This window comes from Hemicordylus capensis, chromosome 1 (genome assembly GCF_027244095.1).
Source record: "Hemicordylus capensis ecotype Gifberg chromosome 1, rHemCap1.1.pri, whole genome shotgun sequence".
NCBI classification, from domain to species: Eukaryota; Metazoa; Chordata; class Lepidosauria; order Squamata; family Cordylidae; genus Hemicordylus; species Hemicordylus capensis.
The window spans coordinates 293,945,526-293,959,232 of record NC_069657.1 but is presented as its reverse complement, the minus strand read 5'-3'; the positions used below and the strand labels follow the sequence as shown (position 1 = coordinate 293,959,232).

The 13,707-nt window shown below is 44.7% G+C and overlaps 1 long non-coding RNA gene across 2 annotated transcripts; it reads right to left on the bottom strand.

Annotated features, from left to right (window-relative positions):
- Nucleotides 1-216: 216 nt before the first annotated feature.
- On the bottom strand, nucleotides 217-7,024 carry LOC128345867 (uncharacterized). 2 transcript variants are annotated; one of them, XR_008318846.1, is made up of 4 exons: nucleotides 6,845-7,024; nucleotides 5,371-5,496; nucleotides 3,204-3,336; nucleotides 217-609 (listed from the first exon to the last, which is right to left on the bottom strand). It is a non-coding gene; the product is annotated as an uncharacterized LOC128345867 (long non-coding RNA). The 2 variants fall into 2 exon arrangements; XR_008317590.1 differs by lacking the exon at nucleotides 217-609 and having other exon boundaries at nucleotides 3,109-3,336.
- Nucleotides 7,025-13,707: the final 6,683 nt, after the last annotated feature.

Below are 13,707 nucleotides of genomic sequence, written 5' to 3'. Positions count from 1 at the left end.
CTCTCACAAGGTCTGCCTCAGCCAAGAAGTCTCTTATGCTTCCTGCTTCAGTGAGGACTCCTTAAGGGCAGTCATTTTGTCATTTTGGGGGTGATTTTGGGTCGATTTTAGGTGGTGCAGGAACCTAACCCCCCCAATTTCCATTCACTTAGTAGCTGGTTTCCTAGGGCCGCCCCCCCCTCCCCCCAGAATGGAACCCCTGTGAAGAATGGAGTTCTCCTGTAGTGTCATGGCATTTGAATGGTACTTTTACCAGCCTGGATCTGCCATGGATAGATATTTGTTTTTGAAAAGGCTAGTTCAATTGAACTGTTCTAACAATGTATTTGATTCTCTTTTCTGATCATTCATCATCTTAGAGAAGGAAAATGTAAAACAAACCAAAAGCCTTGATTTATCGTATTCCTGCTCTTGGTTTTACATGCAAATATAATGGGTGAATATTTTACACATTCTCTTTCATTTACTGTCCTACAGAATATATTGAGAGGGTGATCACAGACTATTGTACTGAATAATTTTGCCTTTCTTCACCATTCTTTACAACTTACTGTAGATAAAAGGCACAGGGATGTTGTGAATATCTGAGACTGTTTGTAGCTCCTATGCCTAATAAAGGCAGACAGAAAACATTACATTTGAAATATGGTGATAAATCTACCACCCTCTTTGAGACTTTTAAATGACAAAGTCTTACATTGCAAGGCTCTCAGCTAAGAAATTCTGGTTCCCTTATGTGTGCCATACAACAGGTGGAACAGTTATCCTTTTAAAAACACCGCCCGCAAAATCAACAACATATGCTTACTTTCAATATACATTCTTATACAGCAGCAGTGATCTCACGTGTAAGCATATTCTCACATTTAAGCATTTTAAACCATCAATATCTGCTTTTTTAAAAAAAAGTTTCTAATAGGAATATGCTTTTGCGGTGGGGGGGATGTCCATGCATGTGATTCATGAATACTGGGTTGTATCCAGACTTTTGTGAGCAGAAAGGAGTTCATGCAAGGCCAGTTTCCTTGCCCTTTCTCTTCACAACAGTTTCCCTTGCCCTCTTCTGCTATAGACATTCCCAAGGGTCACAACAGGATGACATGTAGTGTGGGGAGGCTGTAGATGGAGGGGAGAATTTTGTTAAAAAATGAGCAGGGGCACCTTCTGTGAGCAGATCCCAATCACAAACAGTGCCTGTACCTTTCCCTTCCTGCTCCTTCACACCACATGGCATCCTCTTCCTAGGGTCTCCCATCAGGTCTCCCCACAGGAGAGGCTGTTCCTTAGGGAATGGGTTGCTGGGGGGAAGGAGGGTGTGGGTAATCTGAGTGTGAGCTTCCTCCTGCTCATGCCTCTCATTATCCATATTTTGGGTGGGGAAAATGGTAATTGGGTATGCAAACTCATGTGCAACAGTAAAAAATGATAGAACAAACTCTTCCTTGAGTCCACCTGTGGCAAAACGAGATAGGGTTTCTTGCCCTGGACCAACACAGGTTCATTTAAAAATTGTCCCAGGAGCCATCTTATTTATTATTTCTCTGTGTAAACCGCCCTGAGCCATTTTTGGAAGGGCGGTATAGAAATTAAATAAATAAATAAATAAATAAATAAATAATATTCCAGACTATGAGATTTGCAACAAGCAAAGCACTGCAAAGTGTGACAAAATAGTGCAACAGTTTTAAACTGAGAGTAAAGTGTTATTCAGTGCTTCATTGTAGGCTGGTGGCCATTCATATTGTCTGTCCATTGCAACATGTTTTCAAGGCAGGAATGTCCATATTCTCCTTGAAATGCATTTATCTGTCATCGTTCCCCCCCCCCCCCCGCGCTCCATTTGGGCCAATGGAGTTGCAGGGTGTGTGTGAAGTGAATTTTTTTTTGTAACTTCTCGGCTGTCTTGTGCAAATCTGCCAGCAGGGGGAAGCATAATTCCAAAACAAAAACCTAACTTTGTCTTGCATCATTCCAGCTTTACGCAATCGATACCCAGGGAAAAAGGAAATCATTTGGAGTGACAAAACAAGGGAACTGCTTATTGGTGGGGGAGTGAAAGGGAATCCTGTGGCAAGCCATGAAGGGGGAAAGACAGGAATTGGTGCACCTCCATAGAAATAAATAAATAAATAGGAGGGAGGAGGCAGAGGGGAGGCGAGCGCTCCTCCAGGGACGGCTGTGGGATTGCACAGAAGTAAATGATTCAATTCAATGGGCTTCCTTTTAAGTAAGTGACTGTTCCCTCTCCCTGCCCTTTGCCTTGTAGTAAGCAAGTGAAATTGCACAGACGTAAATGCTTTAGTTCAATAGGCTTCCTCTTCAGTAAAAGTGCATGAGAAAGGGTTGGATTCAGAAATCTGCTCAGCTGCACTAGTATGAGTCTCTGGCCAAAGTAGCAAATTAAAAGGGGACTGCACAAACGAACCCCGGTGGAAAAATAATAATAAAATGCTCCGATCTCCTCCCTCCCCCTCCCCCTCCGTCTCCCTGTTTTTCTCTCTCTACTCAGCAAAAAAGGGCAAATGTGGCTGGGGGCAGCAGCAGCAGTGAAGTTTGCAAGGACACCCCCAATCTGTGCCAGCCCCCTGCGAGGTGATCATTTGGGAAGGGGAGGCGCTCCGCATGGCAGAGAAGCAAGTGATGGGGAGCGGGAGTGAGGGAGGGATGGAAGGCGCGATCAGTGGCTGCGTCTGCATCTGCTCTCGGCCATCCTCTTCGGCCCTTTCCCCACTTGCTGCTGGGTGGACACCAGGGTTGGCTCGGCAACCCAGCCAAGGAGGAGCTTTCTGCTACTCTGTGCACCCCAATACCCAGTTCTTGGCTGCCTTGCACAAATCTTGGCTGCCTTGCGCCAGCAGGGGGAAGTGCCATTCCAAAACAAAAAAACTCAGTTTTGTTTGCATAATTGCACCCTTGCGAAAGTGATCATGAAGGTGATCATATGTCTGTCTGTGTATCTCCAATGCCAGAGAAGGCGCCATAATAATAGGAGGGAGCAGAGATATTTGCATCTTTTACCACCATTTGCGTGGCTGGGGAATGGGAGGGGACTTCGCTGTATGAGGGAGGAGGGGGAGTGTGGTGCATGAGGAGATCCTTTGAAAAGGATCAAAGCAATCAAAATCTTGTTTATTTAAGTAGATATAAAAAGCAGGACAGTTTGCAAGCAAACAAGGCAAAATTAAAATGCACAAGCGAGGTACCTTTCTTCCTGTCTGGCGTTAGGAGGCTCAGTACATCTTCAGTCTTAAGTTGTAGTTCAGAAAATAAAAGCTTGCATCATGGTGAAGTCTGCGCGCTCCAAGGAGCCATGCAGCATGCTCTCAGCTAACAAAACTAAACAAACAAAAAAAGTTACTCTTTGGAATCAGCAAACTCACAGGTTTTGGAAACCCCACCTCAACTTAACTATCTTCACATCAAAGCTGCCTGTTTTCTATATCGAGAAGAGGTTTGCAACTTTAGGGTCTAGCATGGAAAGAGACACATCCAGGTAGTAATTACAATTTTCCTCTTGGAGATCGGCAAACATCCTAGCATCTGATTGCGCTACACTTATTTCAAAGCTTACTGTCTCCCCTTGATAGTAACAGGTTTTCAAACAATAGGAGCAATCATCTGCCTAATGTTCTGGTACTTAACCATACTCTGAGTCTTTTCCTGTTACCTGATTCACAACAGGGTAGTGTGACGCAAAATACACAGGACAGGCCAAAACTGGATTGATATGATATGAAACGTGAATGAATTTTTGGGCTGAACAAGGGCCCATTCTATCAAACCACCCAGCTCTAGATTTCAGATCATGAATAAATGAATGAATATTTCCTAATGAATGAATGCATACTTCCTAAGAGGGAACTTTAAGTCAAATAGGTTTCCTGATCTCCTAACCAGGGTTTGTATAGCTTACTAGGGATGTGCACGAATCAATTTTTTAAATTTGATTTGTACCCAAATTGAATCACCCCCAATTTGTTTTGGGTCCGAATCTGGCCAGCTATCACAGGGCGATTTGTTCACAAATCTCCCCAAACTGGTAGATTCGAGTACAAATCATTTTGTACCCAAATTGATTCACACAGACAGCAGGCGCAGGCAGTGATTCTCTCAGCAGTAGGAAGGGGGTGAAAAGAATTCTCTTCTCTTTTCCTCAGTCAGAAAATCAGGAACAAAAAGCAGAGAATCCACTCCAGGCAGCAGGCACGCAAGGCAAAGCAAAGCTCCTCTGGCTCTCGCTCTCTCCTCCCATGAGGCAGAAGGGCAGAATGGTGGCTGGCTGCCTCTAAGTACTTTTGAAAATCCCTCCTTTGAACTCCCCCCCCCATCCCTTCCCGGGGTCAGTCACCCCCTGACAACACAAGATTTGAATAGAAATGAGCCAATCAGGAACCAGGGGGGAATCGCCAGCTAATCGTTGCACGCTGCAAGTCACCAATCTGAAGCTTGGGAGGGTGGGATTTTCAAAATATTTTCCTGACACAAAATGGAGACAGCAAGAGATCTCTCCACAAAATGGAGGTCTGAATCTACAAAATTTCCAGGTCTGAAATCTGGGCAATTTGTTTTGGACCCGAATCTGACCAGCTAGCTCAGGGGTGATTTGTTTTGTCCGCAAATCACCCCAAACTGTACAATTTGGGCACAGATTGTTTTGTACCCGCATCAATTTGCACATCCCTATTGCTTACTACCGTACTTCCCAATGGGAAATTGAATATGACTATAATGAATGAATGAAGGCTGTTCTCACAAGCAGCCTAACTCCAGCTAGGGCAGCTCAGACTGGGTTAGGCTGCTCATGTGCAGCTCTGGGATCAGCATGGATCTTCAAGCCCACCTGCTTCACCCAGCTTTATACGCCAGCCTTTCCCCGAGATTAAGGGTGTAAGCATGTCCTTAATCCCGGTTCCGGGATCGTGTTACCCAGGTGGACACAGAGATGGGTGCCTAGAGTGCCTGTCACATGGGGGATATGTGGAGGCTGGGATGCATCATTCCACTCTCCAGAGACCTCTGCTGAGTGCAGCAGCATGGATCGTGTGGACAATCCCAGCAGCAGTCTGTTGATTGTCTGGGGGAAGGTAAGCTGGCAAAGCCTCCCCTCCTGCAAATAGCCTTAATGAGTGAGTGAGTGAATACTTTTGCAAGTTCCTGTGTCTCTCTACTTTTCTACATTTCTTTTATGTATTCATTTATTGTATATATTTTATGTATTTCCCCCAACATTTATATCTATCTTTAAAAAATATTTAAGTCAGCTAACATATTGAATTTACTAAAACAATAAGCTAAAAACATAAACAATACATCAGTGTTATAAAAACCTATGAACGGCAGCAGATGGCATATGAGGTCTGAAATCCATACCTGGCAGCAGGGCCTGCTGGGAAAGAAAAGACTTTGCTGTTTTCCAAAAAGCAAGCAATGAAGGGGTCAGGTGCAGTTCTTTTGGGCAGGATGTTCCACTCTCTTGACAGCATCCCTATCCACAAACTTCAGGGGACATGGAGCAGAGCCTTAGTACTGTCTCAGAGGTTGGACAAATTGATACAGGAATAGGTGATTCTTGAGATACTCTGGTCCCAGACACTTAAGGCTTTCAAGATCAAGACCAGCACTTTGAACTGAGCTCACAAATGAATTGATATCCAGTGCAGAAGATAAAATATTATAATTATATTTCTCCAACCTGCTTGCACCAAAAAATATTTTGGCAGCCACATTCTGGACCAAGTGAAGCTTCTGAACTGTCTTCAAAAGCAGTCCCATGTAGAGTGCATTACACCAATCCAGTCAAAAAGTGAACAGGGCTTGAATGATTGTGGTTCTTTCATAATACACATATTTTACACACAGACACAGACACAGACACACACATGCACAATGCTGATTTGAATCTGCACCAAGATGCAAACTGTTGTATGGATAGCCAGAGAATTTGAGGCCAGGATGAAGAAAGGTATAAATGTCTAATTCAGCAGACATTTGATAAGGGATAGGTTTAGGGGCGTAGCAAGGTTGGAGTGGGCCCAGAGACAAGATTTTAAAATGCCCCCCCCCCAAAGTCCAGGGCCTCCGCACACCCCAGGCCCCCAAGGATTTAAGTCTGATATTCCAAAATAAGTATGCTGCCTGCAAATACATTTCACTGAATACACACACACACACACACGTCACAATATATAGTGATATACATTGAGTACTATACATTTGTTTTACTTTTAATGCCTAAAACACACTAGAAAGATGAATTATTAAAATGGGCCCCTCGCTGCAGATTAGCAAAGGAGACTTTCAACCATGCAGGGTGAACCTATGTTTGTTTTCCCAGAATTCTGAACAAATTCAGTCAAGTTTGATTGCAGGAGGTTTTTCACAGGAGGCTTTTAAAGCCCTTTAAGACACATCTCCTCTGGAATGGAGGTGCTGCATTCACATGTTGGCCAGATTTACCCTGAAGTCCCTGCAAGTTATTGGGGAGCAGTTCACACACAAGAAAAATAAAATAAAAGCACAAGACATGCTTCACAGTTCTCACTCAGACCTTCTGGGTTGCAAAACAACTTGAACATAAGTGCATTTATAAATGAATGAATGAATAAATAAAATTAATAAAATACTGTTCCAGAAGTTTTTGCAATTTTCTGCCATGAAACAAGCCACTTATAGGACTTTTTAGATAGTTTTTTTTAAGTCAGCAAATTTTCCAAGCTGTTTCAAAATAAATATTCAGAGACTTCTCGGTCCCTCCCCCCCATATCCAAGCCCTATGGCAAGCAGATCCCTATATATGGGGGGGGGGGGCGGGAAAGGTAACCACAAAAAGGAGTTCACACTCTACCTGGCAAATGCTGGTCTGGGTTAAGCAGGGCAGCAAGGGGTCTTCTGCTGCAGAGAACACTCTGGCTGCCTCCTCCTTCCTGGCTGGCTTGGGCCCTACTCGAGTTCAGGCTTCACTGTGGCCTACACGGAGGCCTCCGTGGAAGCCCCGCCCACCCGCCGATCAGCTGAGAGGCGGGAGAAAAGGAGCTCTTTGCAGCTGGCCTGCTGCTTGGATTGCGGGCCAGCAGAACAAGCAGGAGAGACGGCGAAGAGGGCAAGTGGCTGAGAGGCTATGGGGCTGGGCAGGGGGCAATGGGGAGTCACATGAGGTGCCTCTGGGGTGCCCCTCCAGGCAGTGGGGCCCCCAGACAACTGTCTCCCCTTGCCCTATCATTGTTACGCGCCTAGATAGGTTTTGCCCAAAAGTCAGACATAATTTCATGCCATAGTTAGCGGATCCTCAGGTTTTAATGTTCAGTGCTGTATCACTTTCTTTTTAGGAGCATTTCTTGCGATGTTAGAGTGAAATATCTTGGACCATTTTGGACAATATGTTTCCGGCCAATGTGATTAAAAAGGAGAACATGCAGAGAGCATGCCCATTGTGATGTCTTTTGCAAACATCCTGAGGTCCTCCTGGCACATTCCTTGGAGGGGGATGCTTGTCTGAGGTCCCTCCAGCCCCAGATATGAAGGAAACTTGAGGCTGGCACACCAGACAGTCACATATCTTGGTTAATTGGAAATAGCCAAGTTGAGCGAGAGATACACCCTCTGTCTGTGCCTCTCAGTGAGGCCTAGATGCTATTCCAGCCTGCCTTTTGATCGGCAAGCCTTCCTTATGTCAGCTACCTTGCAGTCACTGGTCTCAACTGCAAAGGAGGCTGGCTCACTTGGAAAGAACCAGAGGATCATGAAGAGTGTGCCTTCAGAAATAGTGCACATCTCAGGGTGAACAGCTCTTAGTTTACCAACTCAGCTTCAAATCTTGGTTACACACTTCTGTTTGGCACCCCAAGTGCATGTCCAGTTCCTGCCTTACTGTGGGTTCAGACAGTCAACAGTCCACCGGTTCAAACTCAAACCAAACCAGCCTCAAAAAAAGGGTGACCAATCCAAGTTTGAACCAAATTGGTCTCAGTCCATTATGGACTGTTTCGACTCGGTTTGATGGTTCGAGGGCGATGCTTGTAAAGGGGAACCTGGGGAGGATTCCCATTTACAAGAAAAGGGGAATTCTGCCTTTAAAAGGCTTCTAAGGATGGGGCGAGAAGGCACCTTACTGCTGGCAGTGGTGGTTACTCTAAACCCCAGCTTTCCCCCCAGCAGCATGGCCCATGGGGCGGCAGCATGGTTCTGGCCTCCACGGAAGTGCGGTGGGATGTGCGGATGCATGGAGATGGGAACTGTGCTGCCGCTGCGCGGGCCATGGTTGTTGGAGATGGAGTCCCAGTGCATTAACCTTTCACACCAACTATCCTAATGACCACTAGGGGCATTGGGAGTAGAGGTAGTTAGTGAGGGTCCCCTTACCTGTCCCTGCTTTACCTCTACTCTATGTTCCCTGCCTTGACTCCTCAGGTATTTCCTGTAGCAAGTCAGTTCTACTTCCTTTCTCCTTGGAGAGCAGATGGGAGCATATCTCTCTCCCCCTTCCTATTTGCTATGTAGCTCATAGTTAGGTCTTTCCTATCTCAAATGTACTTAACTTAATAAAGCCTATTTTCTTTATACTGCACTACAATCTCCATGCTTGTTCTTGACAAACTGCAACAATAAGGCTCTCTGTACTACTTTGTAACCGGAGTGAGCAGCTTCCTCATGGTGCTTTGCTAAACAATCACAAATTACAACAATGCTACTGGGGGTAGTGCTGGGGTTTAGAGGAGGTGCTGCTACTGGTGGTAAGGTGCCCTCTCGCCGCCACCCCTCCCCCCAGCTGTCCTTAGAAACCTTTTAAAGCAGAGATCCTCAATGTTGGGCCCCCAGATGTTCTTGGACTTCAACTCCCAGAATCCCCAGCCAAAGGTCACTGCAGCTGAGGATGCTGGGAGCTGAAGTCCAAGAACATCTGGGGGCCCAACGCTGAGGATCCCTGTTTTAAAGGCAGGGTTCCCCTTTGCTTGTAGAGGGGTATCCTAACCAGACCCTGCTTTATAAGCATAGCCCCGCTAACTGGGTCAAACCACTTCAAACTGGTTCGACCTGGTTTGATTGAATGTACTGGACCGCTGGCTGTTTCGACTGAACACGTTCACGGACCAGGGGTTCAGTTCTAATTCGATTTGAATTCTAAACAAATCACCAAGAATGGTTCCATGAACACCTGTATAACGCCCCCACCCCGGCCAAATAGCAACCTATTAATATGCTTAGGATGTAATTACCACAAAGTTTAGAGTCCTTTATCTTTTGTCAGCAATGTAGTCCAGAAGAGGTGTTCTGAATCTGATAGACTTTGAAGTTGTTAGTGGAGCTAGTTAATTACATAAGACATATATGCAAAATAAAGCTGAATAATAAAGAACATTCTGCAATGTAATATGCCCAAGCTAAATTTGCAAAGTGTTAGCCTAATGAGAAACTCTATTTATTTAATTAAAATCCAGTATCTTTGTGCTAATACAAATGAAGACAGTCAGTATGTAGCTTGTGGGCATAAACAAAGGGGATTTACCCTCACCTGAAACACATATTTGCCTTAATTACAGAACTCACCTCCTGTAAATCGGCTCCCAGTAAAAATGAGGAGGCTTAGAACAAAGAAAATGAGGTTAGCTTATTATTTATGAGCTTCATTAAAATTATATTTCACATACAATGCCTGTATATATTTTTTAATGCTTCTCAGGGAAGTTTATTAGTGTTTTATTGTACATAAGCTTTAACTTTGATCTAATTTCCTTGCATAGCTACCTTTAGCAAGACTCGGGGGGAAAAGAGATGGTCCTGTAATTTATACTAATGAAGCTGATAACAGAATGGTGGCTCTGAAGCTGAAGAAGCAGTCCAAATATAGAGCCCCACAGCCTGGAGTCAATAAGAACATGCACTGACATGTCGCCAGGCAGAAAACAGAAGAGCCGTGCTTCAGACCAAAACGTCATCTTCAAAGCAACCAAATAAAGTGCATTTTGGCACTAGCAAATCACTGGGGATCAACAGGTGGAGAGGAGTTTGGCCGCTTCGGGAAGCGGCAAGGAGTTGGGCAGCTGGGGGCTGCTGACCACACAAAGGGGGTGGTTTGGCCAGTGAAGCTGCACCTGAGGAGGTGGCCGGCCGGCGGGCAAAGCTGCGCCAGCCTGAGGAGGCGGCTGGTGGGAGGCCGGCTGGCAGGCCGGCTGGTGGGAAGGGAGAACCAGGGGCGAAGATGCTCTGTGCCCGGTCAGCTAGTTGGTATAGTATTGTTGTAACATAGTAGCTAACAGTATGGCCTATGAGCCTAAAAACAACTGAGCCAAATCTTAGTTCATCTATGGATTGATATTAGGCAAGCCTCTTTACTGGCTTCAGTCTTTCAGCTGCAGTTCTATAAGATGTACATAAAAATTCTTGCTTAATCTATAGCAGGGCTGCTCAACTTTGGCCCTCCTGCAGATCTTGGCCTACAGCTCCCATAATCCCTGGCTATGTGCCACTGTTATTGGGGATTATGGGAGTTGTAGTCCAAAAACAGCTGGAGGGCCAAAGTTGAGCAGCCCTGATCTGTAGAGAGGTTGTAAGGATCACCGAGATGATGTACGTATGGTACTTTGGGTACTTATGGATATTAAATATTTATTCGTTTACTTGCCCCTTCCTGGTAGTCAAGGGTGTTTAGGAAGGATTCTTCTGATAACAACATTGGCCATGTAGTTCATCATAGAGTTGGCAAACAGGCAGGCAGGGTATGAATAAGGATTGCTTTTAAGAGCATGGATTTTTTAAACCAAAAAAAGTATACTTTGTTCAAAGAGCAGTTACACCAAATACAACAATATGTAATTAATAAGCTCTTGTTAGAACTGAAACATGTATCTGACTCTATTCAAAGTACAATAGTGATGATTGCTTCCTATCAGAAGATCCTTCCTTTGAAATCTGCGTCAGACAGTCCTTGGCTTACCATCAGTATGAACTCTTCACTCAGCTAATGTTGATAATTACACCTTGAATGCATCTATCTTAGAAAACAACCCAATTATAGCATGCAAACATTTACTTAAGAACAAGTAGTTGAATCCAGGAGTCTAATGTGTTGGGTCTGATCCAAGAAGAGACTTCTCTGATTTGCAGGTGTCATTGGCCTAGATGTGTTTTGCAGTCTCTAGCCACAATATGATCTCACTTTAATGATGACAAGTGCTGGGCCACTAACAAAGAGAGTTTGTCACTGTGCAATTCCTCTGGTTAGGGGTGTGCACAGAACTCTTTTTGGCGGTTCGGTTTGATTTCAAACCAAATTTGAACTGAACCACCATTCTGCAACTAGCCAGTAGTATAGTCCATTCAATTGAACGGGGTCAAAACAGTTTAAACTGGTTTGACCTGAGTCGAGGGGCGATGCTTGTAAAGGAGAATCTTTACAAGAAAAGATTCCCCTTTACAAGCAAAGGGGAATCCTGCCTTTAAAAGGTTTCTAAGAGCGGCCAGGGAGGGTGGTGAGAGGGCACCTTGTTGGCGCTGGCATGGACTCCTCTAAATCCTGGTGCTCCCCTCAGCGCCAGTGCGACCCAAGTGGCTGCGGCATGGTTCCGGCATCCATGGAGGCCAGAACTGTGCTGCCACTGCATGGGATGCGCTGCTGTGGGCAGCGCCGGGGTTCAGAAGAGCTGGTGCACAATAAGATGCCCTCTCACTGCCTCCTCACCAGATTCCCCTTTACAAGCATTGCCCCTCAAATCAGATCGAACTGGTCCATAATGGACCAAGCCCAGTTAAGTTCAAACTCAAACCAGCCACCTTTTTTTGAGGCTGATTTGTCTCAATTCGAACTGGTTCTGCACACCTCTACCTCTGATCAATCTATGTTCATTTGTCTTGAATTACTGACAATCACCGTTCACTGTTGTTCAGAGGGCATAAGTATAGTCTTGATCCTTATTTCATCTCCTTCCTTCTGTGCCTAAACCTCCCTTTCCAAATTTTAGCAATAAAATTGTACCAGACTTTCCATCTTGCCTCTGAATCACTTCTATTTATATTCATAGTCACTGTTTTCCCAAATTAAGGATTGTACTTGATCTTAGTAGAAGCATTATTCCATATTCAATGATGATGATGATGAAGATGATGATGATGATGATAATTATTAATAATAAATCAATGCAATATTAAGGATGAACAAATCCAATTGTAAAGAATTATTCACTGGCAGGTACTAATAAATAGTTACAGCCAAGGTATGGCTCAATCCATGCATTGCCAGCATAGTTGCTTCCATGCCACTATAGTAACATTAGAAAGAAGTAGATACTTGAAATCTACTGAAGCTGACTACATGGTTAAATTACAGCTAGCTATGTTATTTATTCAGTACATTTACTTCTCCTTTCTTCCATGCTGGAACTCAAGGTGGCATACACGAGGTGTTGCACTCTCATCCCCAGAAGGAGATAATTCCACATCAAGTAGCTCCTGGATATTCATTAATTCCAAAACACCAGAATATTTGGTTCTTGTAGTTTATCATTGTGTAGCACAAAAGGACAGCAATTGGATTCATTCCATCTTTGGCACGGCAAACCCTGTATGCATTACTTCAAGGTCCCAGTCTCTTAGCTGTCAAGGACCAGAGACCTCCACCTATCCCTAGCTCTGGGCACCAAGGTTCTCCTACAACTCTGCATTAGGTGGGCCACCTCCCTCTACAACAGGCACCCGGGTTGTTCTTCTAGCTTTTTCCAGCTGGGCCAAGGGTCTTCTTATGTCAAACCAGGGTGGGGCAAGCCTTATCTTTAGGACCCAGATGCAGGAGTAGATTCAGCTCAGTGTTGGTCTCTGGTCTCTCATGCCTTTCTCTCACTGGGAGTCAAAGGAGTACTCAGCAGGTGGTGAGAAAAGTGCTCTCTGGGGATGTTTCTTCACTCACAGTCAAACTCTCATCCAGCCATCAGTCAGACTCAGGCAGTCTCATCCAGGCATGAGCCAGACTCAGACCAGCTTAGCTTCAGCAAGGTGGCTGCCTCACATGTCCTTCAGACTAGATCTTCCTTTGCTACTCTGGAACTACCTTCACATAAGAACAGTGCTGCTTGCACAAGCCCTATCTAGTCCAGCATCCTCTTTCACACAGTGACCCACCAGATGCTGCTGGAAGCCTACAGGCAGGAGTTGAGGGCATGCCCTCTCTCCTGCTGTTGCTCCCCTGCAATTGGTATTCAGAGGCATCCTGCCTTTGAGGCTGGAGGTGGCCTATAGCCACCAAACAACCATCCTGCCCACAGAGAATTACATGCAGTCAGCTGAAAACTGCACATAAGCACCTGTAGGGCTGTGTAATTTCCCATCCAATTAGGGATATGTTTTTCGAAGCCTACTTTTGGCAGTGTATGACACCTGCAGGGCATTTCTCTAAATGATCACGGAGAATAACATGGAACAACTTTTCTTGTTGCATTGCCCCATTCTTCCAGTACATTTTGGAGCATCATTTCAAATACAGATGATAAAGGGTAATGATATAATTTTAAAATCATTAAAGAAAAGGATGCAGATCTCTCATGCTTCTACTTAGCCTGGACATGATACCATTCTTTATTTGAAATCACTTGAAAAGGATTTCACTCTTTTTGTTTTCTTTTTCATGTGACCTATTCTCCTTGTCCCATCCAATTTTGTTCATGAAGTGTCACTCATCAAGCCAATAACAAACCATGCCCCAGAGAGAACTAAGCAAGAGGA